Here is a 20,061-nt window from a genome sequence, read left to right on the forward strand (position 1 = left end):
CTCTTGCCCTACCTCCTAACAAAATCAAGGTATGAATTCCTTGAGGGATAGGCCAATCATAATTTGACAAAGAAGTCAAATCTGGTTGCTAACCAACGACTCCAACATGGACCAGCTTAAAGAGCCATCAAAGGAGTCATCCTGAGTGGTGATTTGACCCACCTACCTGACCTAGGACAACTGGACTAAGAACTCTTATTACGCAAGTACTCGTATAGCGTGGCCCATTTATATATTTTTCCATTTATCTTAGTCTTGATTCTTCATTATTTTGTACTCCGATGTGTAAAAATAAGGGAGCTAAGCGTATTGTGACCGAAGGAGAACAAGTCATCGGCCTCACCAGTCTCGGTACCCAAGAACCTACCAAGCTCTTGTGAGGTGACACACAAATTTTCTTTCTATTCCTGCTCACTTTTATTTTCACTCCAACCATCCTTATTTTCTTTTGGCTAAATGCAACCCTTAGGAAGACAAGCCATCGGCCTCGAGTGTACTCATCCCAAGGAATCTACTAGGCCTTTGCAAGGTGATGAATATCTGCTCTTTTAATTTTTTATTCTCTTCAAATTTTACTTGTTGCAATGGTTAGAATCCATTTTTACACACCTCTGTATTATATATATTTTAAATATATTTATCAATTTTCTCTTTTATTTATTAGGCTTTCCTAAAACACAATATTAGTGAGTTTGGGAATCTCCCAAGTCCCATTTTTTGAATACTAAAAAGGTGGCACCTAGATAACATGCCCATAAATTTCTCAAACCATATGATATGACCTATCATTGGAAAGCGCTTGAAAATTGAAATCTATTAAGCTATAGAGCGCTCGATTTGGAGTTAGAATGCTCAAGTTATGACAAATCCAAATATTTGACCACGTGTCCCAAACTAATTATGGAAAATTCCCATATTCTCCAATATGGTGTTCTAACTACCTCACAAAACTAATAGGAATTCCTAGAACCTGCTCCTTAGCAAGCTACTAGGGCAAGGTCATTGGCTACCCTCTAAGATAGCCTTTTGCAAGCCTGACAATGTCTTCGTACAAGGTGGAAAATTGCTCAAACCTCCCTAGACATACCTAACCTAATCTTGGGACTTTATGCCTTGACTGTAAGTTTCCAACAAAAGAAAAAAAACCCCAAAATACACATAGCACATTTAGCTTAAGGGAAGAGGAAAGAGAAAGCTTATTTTGAAAAAGTGGATGCACTTCTAATCATTACTAACTCTATTTTCCATTCTTTAACCTTTTACCTCCAAAATGTAAACGCCCCGAACAACGTAGTATGCTTAACAATTATGATATTTGCTTGTTTTCGAAATTTAATATAAAAGAGAATGAACACTTAAAGCTGAAAATGAAAATTACTCACAAAATTACAGCCATGAAAATGTAAAAGTAATGGAGACAAGATTGAGGGTTGAAGATGGGCAACCCCCCCCCCCCCCCCCCCCCGAAGGAATGTATTTCTGCTCAACCCAAGTCCCTTAGGGAAGAGCTCAGTTACAATCAACCTGAGAGTGAGAAGAAGTAATTCTCACTCTCACAAGATCATGCAAAGATGTACAAACACACATGCATTATCTATTATGCAATGATAAGAACTGATTTCTTTACAGTATGAGAGAAGAAAAAAAAGGGAATTCAGCCTTTCTCCATCGTTGATCAGCAGTACATGGATAGAGCTTGCTTCTTGCAGCTAAAATGGAATAAAGAGCTCAAGAAGAAGGTGATGTAATGAATTTACAGGCTTGCTGTCTTGTAAAACAGCAGTGATAGAAGAGGGAATATGGAGGAATTTGATAATGGAGAAGTGGGGGATGATGATGGGGATGGATGGGGCCAGTTTCTGGCTATCTATGGGTGCTGTTCATGAGTTTACAGCAAAGAAAAATGATCTTGAATGAAGAAAAACGAGCTCTTATTTATAGGAGAGGGGAGAGCTAGTACAAAAGGGGAAAGTGGAGTAGCACAAGACAAGTGTCCAGCCACATGTCATGAGATGTGACAAGTGGTGGGACACTTGGAAACTTGTGTGACAAGTGTCTTGACACTTGTCTCTTCTCTATGGCCTTCCTTTTTGGGTTGAATACTGTCAAGAATAGAAACAACCAAATTTAGTAAGCACAGTCAGAGTACAGAACTTACTATTTTTAGAATGACATCCCTATTTTTTAGGACTAGCATTTTTAGGCTAATTCGAGGCTCCTAAAATTTAGGGACCTCCTAAAATTTAGGGATCTCCTAAAATTTAGGGACCCCCCAATATGGGTATCATATGAAAGCTTTTTCCGTGTACATCGCAAAAATGGTATCCGAATCTTCATGTGACTTTCCTATGCAAAGAAATGTGCATTTCAAGCTTTCAGCCCACACATGCACATTATACAAGCATTTTCATGATCATGCCATCTTGTTGATTGTAACTGTCTGTTCTGGTGGATCTAGCCCACACTTCAAGGCATCAATCCTTTCTGTGTGCGAGTCTAACCCTGATATGCGTGAGTTCTAGTCACAGGCGCCCAATCGGGTCATATAGGTGGAAGTGTGAACTATCTTTTCTCTAACCCACCGTGTGGGTCCACCATAACCTGTGACCACTCATCTGTGGCCAGCTCCAATGCACTTTTCTTTATATCTAATTAGTGCAAAGGAAATAAATTTAATAAATCATTATATAGACAAATTAATGAAAAAGGATACAAATTCTGTTTCTATAGAGTTGTGACACAAAACGACCTATTTCTTGTCGACAACCTGCCATTTTGTATGTGATGCCTTCAACTTGGTCTCCATGTTCTCCATTTAGCTTTGACTAGTTTGGAAGACTCCTTGATCTCTGCAAATGTCCATTTCAAGGCTAACACCTTGCCCTTGAGAAACTAGAATTTAACTAGTCTAAAAATGAAATCTAAAGAAGATTGCAACCAAATGGATAAAAGACTAAAGCTTTGATACCACTTGACAAGAAGAGGACGACCAAGAGGTGAGAGAAAGGAGTGGAGAAGAGAGGGAAAAGAGGAGAGAGAACAAGTGATGATGAGGGAGAAACATTAGAAAGATAGAACATAAGAGAGAGAAGCTATGGAAGTTGTGAACAAGGAGGTGAGATGAGAGACAATAATTATGTTATTTTTCAAAAGTGATGAAAATTACATGTCTCACACCTTTTGTACCTGTGTCAGTGTGCCAAGGTATTATTAACAAACTCTCTCTAAAATAATGTCTTCCTAGCTTGTCAAGAAGAGGAGTAACGTGAGAGAAAGGAGTGCAGAGAAGAAAGAGAAAAGAGGAGAGAATGAGTGACGAGGAGAGAGAAATACTAGAAAGATAGGAGAGGAGAGAGAAGTCATGGAATCTATGAACAAGGATGTGAGATGAGAGATAATAATTGTATTATTTTCTATAAGTGATCAAGATTGCATGTCTTATGCCTTTTATACCTCTATTAGTATGATAAGCTATTATTAATGAACTCTCTCTAAAATAATACGTCTTCCTAGCTTCTTACATAATCAAGTTGAATAAGATAGAACTACCCATGAAAACCTAGAAGATTTGTCATGGCTTAGTGAATATGGTAATATTTTTTGAAAAAACCTAATCGAGTATCCCTTATCCATGAAGTAGAACATGAGATTAAATTAAGCCAGGGAGTTGAGCCTAATAATCAAGGATCCTCTAAGGTAAGGAAGCCTTGCAAGTCTTATCTCTATGCTCAAAACCACATTCTTGATACCATGGCTACTGAACCCCTCAATGATCTAGAATACATAGAGATTAATAAGTTTATCTAACTAGAGAAGAATACTTTGAAGGGTGTCACCATGGATTTTATTGTCAGAGAGAGAACTAGGGAGAGAGAAAGAGGAGAGAGAAAGACTGCAGAGGAGAGAGAAAGACTGCAGGAAGAGAGAGAAATAGAGTGACGAGGAGAGAGAAAGACTAGAATTGGAGAGAGAAAGACAGGAAAGATGTAGAAGCCATGGAAGCTTGGAGCAAGAAGGGAGAGAAAGATTGTAATTGTATTGATATGTCAAAAAGATGTGGAAATTTACAACTTATCTCCTTATATACCAATGTCAGTGTGACATGGCATATTATCAACATTTAAACTATTTCCAACTTCTTACAATCCATCCCTTCCCAAAAGTTTTTGTCCTCAAAAACAAACCTAGAAACAAGCTAAAGAGGAGATGGATAAAACAGAGTACTACTCTGTACAGCATTACAAGGGATAAAGGAAAAGATTACCTAATACTCAATAGTAGTACTAATCTATACAGGAGGTCAAAATCAGCCTGTAACCTCCCGGATCAAAAGGAAAAGTTGTATCTTTGCCATGCATAGGATCAACTTTCATAAGATCGAAATCAAATACTGCTGGAAACACGATCATCATGATAGTACTCACTAATAAAGTCTCCATTGCATGATGGTCTTCCAAGTCCACACGCTGTCCATAATCTGCCTTCTTGAACTGAACTTCTTGTTGTTGAACTTCTTGTTGTGGACTCATACCAGAAGGGTCTTCAACAAGATGTTCTTCATCATCTTCAACAAGATGTTCTTCATCATTTACATCATAATATTCGAATAGCAAGATTATTTTGGCAGACCTTGCACTACATGTGGCTTGGTGGTTACAAGATAGTGGCTTAGCACAACGATAGCATAAGCCCGCAGCATGCAATTCCCGTATTGTATCACTAGTAAGGTGTCTAACACGTTTAGCTTTAGATAGCAATTTACACACCTGTTCATCACCATTAGTCAGCTCTATGATATTCTTGACATGCTGCTCATAGTCATCTTGCTGCTCATGCATAACAGATGGCTGTCCATGCTCATCATGTACAACAGATGGCTGTCCATGCTCATCATGTACAACAGATGGCTGTCCATACTCATAACCATATTGCTCATGCTGTCCATACTGCATATGGTGATAATAGTCCTGCTGCACATCAGAGGGGCAGTTAGGTTGAGCATATGCAGTTGTTTCCACTGCAGTTTGCTGCTCACATTCATAAGCATGTTGCCTTTGATCATTGATCCCACTGTATTGGTCATAATCACTTGCTTGCTGTTGATCAAAGCTAGAAGTGTACTGATAAGCATAACCATTCCTGTTACATCCATAAGAACTATTTTGCTGAAGAGATGGATGCTCATAAGCATAGGCATGTTGACCATAATAACCATTCTGCTGCCAAGGTTCAATGGGATGATACTCTGCATTATGATATGGTACATCATATTTATAAGCATTAACATGCTGTCCAGATGTACTTGCATACTGCTCATATTCATTTGCATATTGTTGTTGTTCATATTCATAAGATGCATGTGGATCATAGTGTGTACCATCAGCATATACATGCTGTCCATAAGCATAAGCATTTGATCCAAGTGTACCATCAGCATATTGATGCTGGCCATGAGCATAAGCATTTGGTTCAGGTCTTGCTATTTTTTCCATATATGCCTTTATAAGAGCAATACACTGTTCATTCGAAGCTACAAGTTTGTCAATATTAGCTTGTGTTTGAAGCCAACGTTGTTCACTATAGCTGGAACTATTGTTCTCAGCTGCCATTGCAGAAATATGTTGTTCCTTGAAAAATAGAAGTCCAAATAAGGTGTATGATAGCTTGACTCGAAGGTTAGGATGTCTAGTATCAAGTAGAAATCCTGGTTTGAATTTAGGAGTAGCAATACCCCTCTCTGTTTAAGAATTTCCAGAACTGTCCACAGTAAACTGCTAGTGAACTGCCGGTACCAAATAGGCTCTAGCTCGAGAAATATGTGTCCAAATGAGACGTTTGATGGCTCCACTCGAAGCTTATGATAACTAGTATCACTTCCAATTGTTCCTTTGTCGTTAGAATGATGCTACTAATTTCTGTAGCAACTTTTCCAAATCTGTCCCTGTTTGGACTGCACCCTGATTTAACTAGTGCAGATGATGACACAGATGGCATGTACAACTCTAGACTCCCACAATGCATCCAACCATCTTCCCCGTGCCTGTACACCCTCTACAATTTGCTGGATCCACCCATGACAGGAAGGTATAATGCTAATCCAACATACCACCTGATGATCAGAGTGATGCAAAGCTTCGCTAAATCTGAAAAAGAGATACAAATCTCAGTACAGCAGATGCCATTTCCTGATGTTGCTTCTGTAGAGTGGATGATTGATGAGAACAATTGCCAAGCCACTTGTCCTCAGAAAGTAGTAAAAAAGTGGGGAACCATAACCTATTCCTCCACCAAAGGGGCTGCTGAGACCACTTCACTTTTGAATGGCACAAAAGTAAGAGGATGCTGCATACAAGTACAGCCTGCAATCATGTCCAGTTCAAGTGATAGGTCTGGAGGCTGTCAACTCTGGACACTTCAAACTTCAAGTGCAACTGACTGTCTGTTGTCCCATTATCTTCTTCTCTCTTATCATACAATGCTGGGTCATGGCTTAAACTGTCAGATATCCGTTCACTTTTGAAACTGACTGCTTGTATGCTATCAATCCTTTGGAGACGGTTATCCAATGGAAAAGATGAGAAAGCAGCAATCACATCCGCTCCAAGATTTGAAAACCATCAAGTGATTCTGACTCTGCTGCAAAAGTCTTGCATTCCCATGCTCCCTCAAGCTCTGCAACCTGAAGTTTAGGGGTGTTGGCAAAAGCTGAACCACTTGTAGAACAACCTACTAGAACTTCTCCATTTCTAAACTCTGACTCCCATTTTCTCTCTGAACTGTAATTTTCTTAAGAATGGGAGAATGTCTGCTCTCATCAGATAATTCTTGAATTCCAATTTCTTGCAAAATCCTGACACGAAATCTGGGATCTCCATTATCAACTAGGCAATGTTCAACTTCCAATGCATTCTTCTTGTCACTTTTAGTAATGTAAAACTTTGAAGTCTGTCCAGCCCCAAAATTCTGCTTTAAGGCTCTACTGCCTGGCCAAAGCGCAATATTAGAACCACTAGTATGAAAAGCCAGCAAGTCCACTCCAGAATCTGTGTCTGATGCATCCCTTTCATCAACACTATACTGTATAGCTGCATTAGCCTCACATCCAACAGTGGGAAGCAGCCTTATTAACCGGTAAGATTGACTCCTGGGTTAGTGCCTCTGGGAAAAATGGGATGCGGAGAGAGATTATACTGATCCTGGTGAAGAAGAAGCACAAGTCGAAAATGATATGGATCTGAATGCTTCCAAAGTTGAGGAGGCTGAATCTGATGGGTCAGAGCCTCCGTTGAATGAAGATGATGCCAGCAATACAGTTCTGTGGTCCCTTCAGTTCAGTCCAATGAAAACTCCTGCAGAAAACTCATTACGAACAAAATGAGCTGCTTTTCTGCCTGAATAGTTGCTATTTCTTTTGTGACTTTCTCAATGTTTGCCTCAATATCCTGGACTGAAATCAAGATTTTTGTGTACTGCTCTAGGAGCTTCAATCTGGCAGCTACAATCTGCTGGATCTTTCTTTGTGTTACCCTAATATGATTGTCAATGGCTCAGAGTGCCAACTTGCTGCTCCACTTTTGCATGTTCTTTTCTGATAGCTTTCCTAAATGAGTGCTTCTCAACCTGGATAGCAATTTTTTTGTTCTTTCTGTTTGTCAATAGCATCTTGTAAAGCCTGTAATGCTTCATCACAACGTGCCAAAACATTTAGAGATGACTTCCATTGCATCATTATCTGGTTTTTTCTCTGACTTTATGCTTTCCATCTCAATCTCAGCTTCAGTGAGAGCATCCCGTGCAACTTGCCTCAAAACTCTGCAGAAGGAACTCCTGCTCACAAAGAATGCTGCATGTACTTGCATCAGCTGTTCAAGCTTGCCATGATGTGGTGTCACCTGATGCAGTAGAATCTCTCTTACACCAATTGGTAAACCAATTTGTTCATGATCGAGCAAGACCAGAAGTGATAGCAGTTGGATTGAATGTTGTGCGGGAGTGTGGTATTACGATTGATATTTCTCTCTGGAAGTTTGAGACCACCAAGTACTACTGTACTGTCATTGATGCCCCTGGCCATCTGATTTCATCAAGAACATGATTACTGGAACTTCGCAGGCTGATTGTGCTGTACTCATCATCGACTCCACCACTGGTGGTTTTGAGGCTGGTATTTCAAAGGACGCGGACAAACACGTGAGCATACTTTGCTCGCATTCACACTTGGGGTGAGGCAAATGATTTGCTGTTGCAATAAGATGGACGCGACCACCCCCAAGTACTCCAAGGCTCGCTATGATGAAATTATTAAAGGCTACAAATCTGGATTGGTACAAGGGACCAACCCTTCTGGAAGCTCTGGACATGGTTCAGGAGCCAAAGAGGCCATCTGACAAACCCCTGCGCTTGCCTCTTCAAGATGTGTACAAGATTGGTGGCATTGGACTGTACCAGTGGGTCGTGTGGAGACTGGAGTGTTGAAGCCTGGTATGGTTGTTACTCGAAGGTAGCTGAGGAGTTACTTCTGAGACGACGGTAAAGAACGATGGTTCTGCATTCTGTTATTGTCCATCCTATGACTGTACAAGCAGACCAGTTCTGTAGCTTCCAAATTGGTGAACCAAAAGGCTGCTGAAGCTTTAGCTTGTCCTGCTGAGAAGCTTTCTATCAACCATCTGACAAAATTTGTGGCAGTCTCTACAGCTGTAGCCAACCGAATCATTGGAGACCTTAGCAAGGTTTGCGAAATGGAGAACTGTGATCAGCATTCCTAATGGTCTATCTGAGTTAGCAGTTCAAGAATCTGCATGGGGCTGGCACAATATGCTGCAGTTTCTCAGGACAATGGCCTAATTCCAATTGTGGAGCCAGAGGTCCTTCTGGATGGAGATCATAACATTGATATGACTCTTGAAGTTACAGAGAAGGTCTGGAATGAAGTATTCTACTTCCTGAAGTGATTGCAGAGTACACCTTGAAATTGCTGCAACATTGAATTCCTCCTGGAAAAAGCGACCTGCTGTTTTCCTGTTAGACAAGTCGATTTGCCATTTTTGATGGCTGTTGAAGATGTGTTTTCGTACCCCCTGCAGATCGATATGGCTTCGTGGACTCTACTGCGGGCGCCAAGCCAGCTGGCGGCCAAGCTCAAAACGTCCACCTCCTGGAGCTGGCGGCCAAGCTCAAAACGTCCACCTCTTGGAAGTTCGACGACCCCCAGCTCAAGCGCAAACGGCGAGTCGCCTTCTACAAGGCTTACCCTGTCGAAGGCAAGGTCAAGGCAATCCTAAGGAAAAGCATCCGCTGGTTCAAGGACAAGTACTTCGATATGCGCTATGGATTGTGGTAAGACAAAGCTGCTGATTGTTCATAGCGGCATACTATTAGCTTGCAGAATCTGTTGGTTTCATGGCAGAATGCCTGCTCTTTGTACAGGAAAGTGGAGAGAGATAAGATCAAGATGGGAAAGACTGTTGACCTTGTCGGCTTGAAGGAAACTCGGAACACCCATGGTTATTTGCAAAGCCTGGGACCATCACACCCCATAATAAGTTTGTTGCTTCTGTCTACATCCTGAAGAAGGAAGAAGGTGGAAGGCATTCTCCTTTCTTTGCTGGAAACAGGCCTGAGTTCTATATGAGGACAAGTGATGTCACAGGCAGGGTGGCCTCTGTTGAGAGAGATGCTGGTGATCGTGTGTACTGCAACTCCACGTCAAGCATTTGGCTTCTTCCATTTTTGCCTCTAGCTTTGAAATATCTTCACTGCTGCCTGTCTTTAGGGTTTGAAGAAGAACAAAATATCCCTAAAGCCTCTTCAAAGCCTTCAATAATGGTGCTCCACTTGTTAAGAATGAAGAGTAAAGAAAGTTTCCAGCATGAAATGCCTTCAAAAAAAAACCTCATGGCTGAAAGCTAAGAGAAGATATGTACTGCAACTCCATGAAAGCTTGGCAAAAGCTTGGAGAAAGAGGAAAGGAAGACCTCTTTTGAAAAGTAACCACAGTTGAACCCCAAACTAAGCCCGGTTAACCATTCTTTACCCTAGTTACCTCCATTTTTGCATAAAATTTGATGACGTCCAGCCATTTAAGCCTTTACCCGCCATATCTGACCTTGGATAACTCCAGATGTAGTCATTGCTAACTGTAGTTGTCCTGCAGCACTCCACTAGTCACTGTCTTGTACCATTTTTTTGTCTGAAATTGGTTTTGAAATAGGAAAATAGGAGTGAAAATGGAAGAAAATAATGGATCAAAGACTGAAGCTCTGATACCACTTGTCAGAGAGAGAACTAGGGAGAGAGAAAGAGGAGAGAGAAAGACTGCAGAGGAGAGAGAAAGACTGCAGGAAGAGAGAGAAATAGAGTGACGAGGAGAGAGAAAGACTAGAATTGGAGAGAGAAAGACAGGAAAGATGTAGAAGCCATGGAAGCTTGGAGCAAGAAGGGAGAGAAAGATTGTAATTGTATTGATATGTCAAAAAGATGTGGAAATTTACAACTTATCTCCTTATATACCAATGTCAGTGTGACATGGCATATTATCAACATTTAAACTATTTCCAACTTCTTACATTTATAGTGGATCTACCCCCACAATATTCATCAAGGAGATATTTTGATTACATGGGCTCCTAAAGAGAATCATTAGTGATTGTGACATTCTTTTCACCTTCAAATTTTGAACTAGTCTCTTTGAAGCCATTGGAACCCAGGTATATTTTAGTACAGCCTATCATCCACAAATTGATAGGAAAAATTAAAGAATCAATCAAGTCTTAGAGGATATCTTGAGAGCCTATTATAGTAGGGAACCAAAAAGGTAGATTAAATATCTTCCATTGGTGGAACACACCTATAATTCTTCATTCCAACAAAGCATCAAAATAACTCCATTTCAAGTACTATATGAGCAAGAGTACTTATCTCCTCTCAATTTTACTGACACTATCATAAAGTTTGAAGCTTCCAAATGGATGCTAGATGTGATATGTAAGAGCAAGTCAAGGAAATATGTCAAGGCATAAAGGTAGAGGCTAGGATTGGAAAAAGGCATCTATGACCCAAAGAGGATAGATCATATCTTTAAGGAAGGAAACATGGTTTTCCCAAGGATTCAGCCTAAGAAGAGTTCATTATCTCTTGGAAAGTTCAAAAAGCTCAGTTTGAGATATTGCGGGGTGTACAAAATGTTAAAATACCTTGGGACACATGCTTATAAGTTGGCTCTACCCCCTCATCTAAAGATTCATAATGTTTTTCATGTAAGCTTATTGAAATCTTATGACCTCAGTCCTAACCATGTCCTTATGAGTGAACAAATTGTAAAGAAAAATCAAAGAATCCTTGAGGTCCAACAGAGAGTCTTGGAAAATAGAGAAAAGTCTCTAAGAAACTACACCTTACGAGAATATCTAATCTACAAGAACGATTTTGTGAAAGAATATCGCCTCAACTTTCTCATGAGATGAGGGCATGTTGATTTCTCTAAGGGGAAAAGAATGTTATATACCCAAACTTTCTCAATGAATATGTACAATTACACATGTAGACAATTGAATCTTATACTTATATAGATTCCAATACACTTGCTCATGTTGAATCTAATTTATTTTACCCCATTTCTCTACTCATTTGATTTAAAACATTTTAATACAATTTTATTTTACTTTCTTCTTATTTATTTAAATATATCCTAATCATTATAATTTTTTAATCTATATTTTAACTTATCTTACATTTATTTTTATTAAAAAATATTTTTATTGATTATCCATTTTAATTATTATTATTTATTAATTTATATGATTTATTATTAAATCTTTTAGCCTATTTTGATTTGTCATCAATTTTCTTGATTTATCTTGAATTACTTTCACTTTTCTCAAATTCTTACTAAACATGTATCAATTTTTAACATTTATTTTAATGATTTTTTAATTAACATATTTTAAGGAGAATTCGATAAAATTTTTTACGCAAAATCTTTTCTATATCATCCCAATTGATGTTATTTGTAAAATTTTTAAAATTAAACATTTTTTCAATGTTTTTCCTACTTTTTTCATTTTTATTATGTATATATGTATGTGTTTGTGTTCACACACACACACACACACACACACACACAAGAAAAATAAGAAAAAACAAGACTACAATGGGCATCATTTGAAAAGAAATATGTTGAAAATTATCAAAAAATAATCGTTTAGAAATTTACATTTAGTTTACGTAATTAACATAAATAATCAACTAAAAATTAAACAAAATCTTAGAGAAATAAAATAGATCATAGTTAAATTAGAGTAAAAGTGAAAACTAAATTTCTCTTGAGGCATTAGCTAAGTTAATAATGAAATCTTAAGAAAATTTTAAAAAAATAACTGGAATAGTTGAGTAATATTATTATTATTTTACAATACCTTTGAAATTAATCAAAAAAATCCTTATGCATTTTCTAATTTTGTTTTTACATCATTGAACTAGATATGATAAGTAGACTTGTTATTTTATGTTTTCTTATTTTTCAATAAAAGAAAGATTAATTGAAAAACCTTAGTAATTAAATATTTATATGCATACAACACACATAGACTAAAGTTGTAAGTTGATTATTATTATTCTAAATTGGAATTTCTTGATATTCCATTGGAAAATTTTCCTTAAACATTTTCTTTTAAAAAATGTTTTTTAAATTAATTTCAACGATTAATTTTCTATTAAAGAAAAACCTTGTAAATGATGCTGATGATATTTGTATACCTGCAATAGCCAAACAAGATTGATGCATTAACAATCCCTAGGGCCATGTCTAGAAATTCTTTACCTAGAGTATAAATAAATAGCCTTAATCAATCAATCACAACTTAGATATATAAGGTCTTCAATATAGGAAGGTTCTCCCTTATGGTGGTGCAAGCAAGAATTAGTGAGGTTTTGATCAAAGGTCATAATCTCCTACATGTTCTTTTGATAGGGAAGGAAACCTACACAAGCCCAATATGGTTTAACATTGGAAGGTCCTTGATAAACAATGTAAGGTGGCAACCTAATTTTCATTGGCTTTACTATTTGACGCAGTTGTAATTTTGACAATAATATAAATGCATTGTTTTCCAAAAGAATGGTTTACATTCATACTTAAAAAATGTGATTATGAACCTAGTGCTAAGAATACTTAAGATGTTGCTAGGTGGCACCTACGCAAAGGGATGAGAGCCTTAAATGGTTCTCCTTTGTGTGTACGTTGGCGGGATGAGTGCCTTAAATGGTTCTTCATCAATGCAGGGCACGTTCCTAAGAATTGTCTTAGGCGGAAGGTCGATGGGGACGCCTATCCTTTCCGGGTGTCGATGCAAGTGTGAACGTGGATGGTACCATTTTATCCACACGAGTATTAACATCTTTGTGAATTAATTATCGTATGGAATTCCAAATTAATTGATTTATGTGGCTAGCTGCAATTATTCAGTTAGTTATTATTCTAACATGATGTTTTGAATTTTTGGCAGCTAATGTGTAGATCTAGGAGAATTGGAAAGGCATGCCACACGCAAGCATTTTAAAGATTATTTCCCCAATAATTTATTTGAAAATTATTGGATTATTGTATTAGACGCACCGCTATTTCTTATAAAGCGTGCGCATAGCCTTTATGTAAATATTTATTGGCAAAATAGATTTTTAGAAGATATATCCAATAAAATATTAATTGTTCTGGAGAGTTGTGGGATGCACAACTGCTACCATCCATTAATTTAAATTACTCTATCTCTTTTCCAGTACACTCAAACTCTTTATGCAAAGAGTGATTGTAAAGGGCCTAAATCTTGGGCAAAGAAGATTTCATAATATTATTATAAATACGGCATGAAGGGAGCTCCCCACTTCATGTCGAGGGGAGATTGAACCCAATCTTGTGTCGCTTCATCTTACTTTACCTTCTCTTTTAGTCTATTTTTAATTTCTCATGAGTCGTATGCAATTTTATGAGTAAAAGAGAGAAAGAGGAAGCTTCTTCCATTCGCTACGCATAAACCACACATCCATTGCTCGCAACATAAGGAATGTATCTTTATTTGTTTCACAACATGATTAGCATGTTTGCTTGAAAAACTAAAATACACCATGTCTAAAATTAGGAAGTAGATGGATGGTCTTTTTGTTAAAATTGTCCTATAGATGAGTGGACCAGGTTAGTAGTAGAGTGGCTTCATCCAAAAATTAGAAAAGGGAATTGGATCATGGCCATCCTAGGGTTGATGAGTCCTAGAACAAGTTTGGCATCGTTACGGGGCCAGTGTGAGACTATGACTTATGGGTAGAGGGGTTGATGCTCAAATCCCCCTTGTTTCGCACTCACATTAGGCCTAGGGAGCACGTGATCACTTAGGTCCACACCATGAGTAGCATGTCAATGTCACTAGGATCGGATCCCTAGACAACTACCGAACTACCCTCCCTATGGTTTTGGGTCAATTATGTTTTATATGTGCCATGCATCTCAGCCTTGTTGCAACTTAGTCGAGGGTCTTGATTGTTACCTACTATAGCTTTCTTGTCTCTGCTTCTCTCCTATTATAGGTCATCAACATGGACTTCGTCATCAAGTACATTGCTGATGCTAGAGCAATTGAGATTAGAGTTATCCACCATGGTTTCATAAATCTTTTCATTGTGGATTCCTTTGATGAATTCTTTACTTATAGCCTTGGTATTGGCTCTTCTAGCAATTGGTATGCATTTGAAGAGGCTTCTTACATTGGAAACATAGTCTTGCATGCTCTCATACTCTTATTGCTCAATGTTCACTAGGCAAACCATGAGATTATCACTGTAAGTAGCCTCTTCAAAGCACTTAATAAAGAGGTTCTTGAGAAATATGAAATAGGATTTACTTATGGTATTCAACCCTATGAACTAGGCTCACCCCTTCTTGGGAGGCACAATTTGAAGGCTTGCACATTTTTCTTACCACTAGTAAGGCTGTTTGCCTCACAAACGTGTTTTAACTATTCAACAAAGTTGTAAGGGTCATCCCTACATCCATATTCATTTAGTTGTTTAGTTTGGTCTTTAGTTCCAAGTGTATTCTCCATTCCTATCAAGAGTGTCTAAGCTATGTGCATGCCTACTTGTAGCATATCAATGTAATCAAACAAGTATCACTACACTAGATCCAATAGCGAATCTTGTGAGGATCCTACAGCTTTGTCATTCAACAACATTCTTCAAATTCTATCCATTTCTACTTGTTGTGAGCCACTACTTAGTTTCATTATTGATATTCAGAAACCAGTTGAGAATTTTCTCTAGTCCCACATTTACTATCTCTAGGGGGTATCCCCCCCACCAACTGGTTTTTTCGGTAAACTCTACCTATTTTGGCATGGATGGAAAGTTGGTTTGTACCCATAAGCTTCAATAGGGATCTTAACAAGTGTTTTCATATGGTTGATCAAGTTTGGGATAGGTATGTATTCTATATCAATAGAGTGGTTAGGACTAGAGTCTCGATTAGTTTGTGGGTGTAGGTAGATTGCATCCACTATGCAAGTGCATGCACCTATGTCAAGGTTGCAACCCCTAGGCTTTTTCCTTTTCCCTAGCTTCATTGTTTATGTTATTTGGCTATCTACTCATTTGGTTTTGGTAATGTCTCAAATCACCAAAAAGAAAAAACTTTTATTTGAATTGTAAATTCTTATTGCATTGTGCACAAATAAGCTTTCCACATAATTTGTGATGGTGCATTTAACACCCACAATGTTAGTTGATTAATTTACTGTCCCTAAATTGCTAGTTCGAGAGCTCTAAGTGTTGTTTAAAATGTGTATCATGTTTGTATTATCTTGACCATTTTCACTTATTATGTGTTTATTTAGTTTTTTGTTTGTTTTGTGTTATTTGCTTAGTCAATTTATTTGGTTTCTTGATTGCTCCTTGGTTGAATGTCTACATGTGCACATGGTGCAATCTTATGTGGATGTTTTATGCAATGTTTTCCTACTATGAAATGTGAATCTATGTGGAGATAAGATACATGCCTTATTTTGATTGCTACTATCTATGTGCATGTTGAATGGTTGGGTTGCTAACTTGAATGTGTGCACTAACATAATTGCCTAATGTTCATGCAATTATGCAACGAAAATATGCGAGGTGTGAGTGTACTCTAAGTGTGCACATGGAATGTGTATAAGGTGATGTTAACAATGTGTGTATGTGTATGGTCAATGTGTGTGCACACAAGTTGTCAAGTGTTTTGCATAAATTGGAAATCCCAAGTAATGCATCATGTAGTTAGGAGTTTTTGTGTTTGATTGTTTGTGTAACTCATTGTCTTGTTGCTTTTTATAACTAAATTTTTGTGCTTGTCTAGAGTAGGGATTGTTTGTGCCATTATTTTGGATTCTTTTGAGCTAGAGAACTAGATAGTTTTTATAAAGATTGGTAATTTTTGGATAGATTGGATCTAGATTTTGATTGAAGTTGCTAGATGTCTTAAATCAAGTATATTTCCTTGCTGATATCTTTGTGCAACACAGGGATTATGGGTTCACGAACACTTAATATTGCAGTTGTCAAATGCACTACACTCGAGGGCCATCTCATGATTTTCTCAATTACTTCCATGCCATGGGTTGGGTTGATGCATTGATTGCATCATTGTTAAGCACTAGTACACCACAATACCCACTGCATCTATATGTAGTAAATCTTAAATATGCAGGTGTACTTGAGAGAGCACCTTTCATTGAGCCAACACAGTTTTTTTGCATGCATGAGAGTTGGGATATTCATCATGGAAATAGGAACTTTAGGATGAGAGGAAAGGTGATTGGGTGAGTTTGAGGGTTGTAAATGATGCCTTCAATTGTGAGATGGGTTGTTTTACCTAGTCAACATCATGAGAACCACTATTTTCCTAAGTGATTGTGGGATTTGAGTGGGTGGAGAAGAGTGCGACAATTATTCTTTTTTGATGAGTGATGAAAGGTGAGGCTAAGGATCAAAATTATCCAAGGAACTATGTTTGCATTTTTCATAACGCACAAGCACTTGTAGCTAGACAAAGCACTAATTCTTCACTCCATTCATCTTTTTGTGTATTCCATTAACTACGTAATTACATGGCATGCATTTGTATTTGCATTTTTTCAAAAACATGAGTGATTGAGAATTGTATACATATTCAAACACATATTTTTGCTAGGACATGTTGCATGGAATCAAAAGTAGACTATGCCAATGCACGCTGTGATCTAGGCTCAATCCTACTTGCCTTTAGGAAATATGAATAAGAAATTAGGGAGCTTCAAAAGCAAAAAAGTTGAGAATGGTTTGTATATAGGATCCTCATAATTTTGGTACATTCTACAAAGACTTTGGGCAATATGTAAAGGTATCACACTCGTATGCGAAGGTGTTGGTTTGGTGGATAATTCTAGAACTACAAGCGGAGCTTGTCTTGAGTGCCAAGGTCACATGAGCTCAAGAAATTCCAAGGTGACCTTGAAAGGGTTTGGAGGTTGCTGAAAAGATTGCATGGTTATATGAAGAGATGTCTAGAGATTCAATGCTTGTGGTACAATTCAAAGAACAACATGGGGATGTTGCTAATGCTAGATTTAAGTGTGAGCATGTAAATATTATCCTTACACTTTGACTCTTGGAATGATAACAATAATTGGACATTATTGAAAAGGAAGGCGGCATTTCAAAGATATTGAAGTAAGATAAGAGATGATTGGTTTCATGTGCCAATTATCTGGAGAATTTAATGTGCTATGATCAATGCATGGATGATGAAGCAAGCATGGAATATGCTAGCAACACAAATTCTTGTGAAGATTCTAGAAGGACGTAGTTTGAACTTGATGTGCTTTTATGTTGGCAAGAATGTGGTAACATGCTTAGTAAGGTTATAGTTGTGGTGCTTTGAACTGAAGAAGACAGTCGACAATATGCTTGAAGGACAACATCATTTTTAATTGATCTTTTAGCATGTTGGATCAAGTGAGTAGTTTGGCAAATCTTATGGCAAATGCAATAGATGGAAGGAGAGGGCGTGAGGAAGCCTGAAATCACAAAGAGTAATGTAATCATCATGCAAAAGGGGACGATTTTTTTCTTAAGCAGTTGATCTACTAGTGTTATTGGAATAATGAAGATATTGTAGACAAAGCTGAATTGCTATGAGGCTATAATGTAATGTTAGAGACGCGCAACTGTTGATCATGTTGTTTAGTGGCCTCATTGTGTGCTAGTGATTCTGTGAAGATTTCAACATGCTTATTGGGGTCTAGAGAATTTTCTAGAGAGAGGAATGTGCTTATAATCTCCTTTCCATCGGTGTGAATGGATCAGAATCATGGAGAATTGTACCCATCAAATAGTTGGCAAAAGGCTTATAGGTGTTGAAGCATATTGTGGTAGCATTTTATGAGAAAAGAAATTTGAGTTATAGTTAATAGTGGTGAGGCTTGTTCCAAACATGGCCACCTATTTAACGTTTGTGATGATAGTGCTTTTTGTGGAGAAGGCAACTACGATAACCAGGTTGTGAGAAGTCATTTTGATGATATTGATCCACATCAAAAGGTGATGGTCTGCAAAACAAAGAGCTTTTAAAAAGAAAGGCAATAAAGCTTTTCATAAGAAAATGTAAATTCTTGAAGCCTTTTTTTAAAAAGCATATCATGTGTTTGAGGAGAAAACTATTTAAACATCCAAGGGTGTACTATCTCGCTCATCGCTCGTGAAACATCTTTTTTTGGTGCCCCCGCTAAGGAGTGTCAATTTAACTTTGTTTGGTGACTTATGATTGTTTGCTTGTTGAGACAGTTTTCAATTGATAGTTCCTTCCCAAATTTTCATGGTACAAAAGGAGAGGATCCTCAACAATTCCTCAAAAAATTGGGGCTTGGATGCATAATCCAACAAGTCAATGACTTGACTTTGAAACTTCAAATTCTAAAAATAAAATTATTGAATGAAGGTAGAAATTTGTTTGAGGATTTTGAAAAAAGTTTGAAACTAAGAAATTCCCCTATTCCTATAGAGTATGAAGCTACTAAACATGCATTCCTTGATAGATTTAAAGAGACTAAGACATCACAAGACCTTTGGCGAAAGATAGAACTTTGCAAAAAAAAAAGAAAGACCAGACCATAGAGCTTTTCACCCTAGAATTGACTAGGGATCGTTGGAACACATCTTTAGGCATAGGAGAAAGAGCACCCAAAATGTTAAAAGTAAAACATTTTGTGAAAAATTTATAGGGGGAGGTAAGAATTAAATTAGAAATTAAGGAACCAAGCACCTTTGAGGAATTAGTGATTATTGCAATTGAAAAAGAAAGAAAAATTGAGAAAATAAAAAAGAGAGAAACATTTAGAACATGAAACATCAAGAATGGAGACCAAAGCTAGCAAGGGAATGGGCAAATTTATCCGATATTAGCGAGACAGAATGCTCAATTAGCTCTGTAGGTTGAGGATTAGTTGTTTGGGAAAATGCACAATGTGAGGTTAGGAGCATTGAGAGGAAGGCCTTGGGGAAGAGGTAGTAGGTGACCTATATGATAGACCAATCAGGAAAATTTAGGAGGAAATGGAAGAGGATATTTCAAAAGACCACTAGTTTATTATTCCTATGGGGAGATAGGTCACATAAGCACACATTGTCCTTATCCACTGAGAGAAGGAGATACATACAATTTATCTCAAAATCTTTCAAATAGAAAAATTAATTACCAAATTGAAATTAAAGACCATACTACATCTCAAGTACCAAGACCAACAGAAGAAGAGAAAGGAAAAACTACCATTAGTTGTATTCTTCTTGAAAATCAAGATGAGGAAGACAAGACAATTGATGTGATGCTAGCTATTAAAAGAAGAAGAGATGTAGAAAGAGATGAACTTGAGACTAGTAAGGCTAGTGAGAAAAGAGAAAGAAAGGTAAAGAAAGAAGAGCAAAACAAGAGGAAAGAGGGAAATAAATCGAGAGCACCAAGGAAACATTATCATGCTTTTGAAATTCCATTAGGGGAGGAGAAATATA

The sequence above is a fragment of the Lygodium microphyllum genome, chromosome 3 (assembly GCF_053477565.2).
Source record: "Lygodium microphyllum isolate KBCC chromosome 3, Lygodium_microphyllum_v1.1.10, whole genome shotgun sequence".
Lineage (NCBI taxonomy): Eukaryota > Viridiplantae > Streptophyta > Polypodiopsida > Schizaeales > Lygodiaceae > Lygodium > Lygodium microphyllum.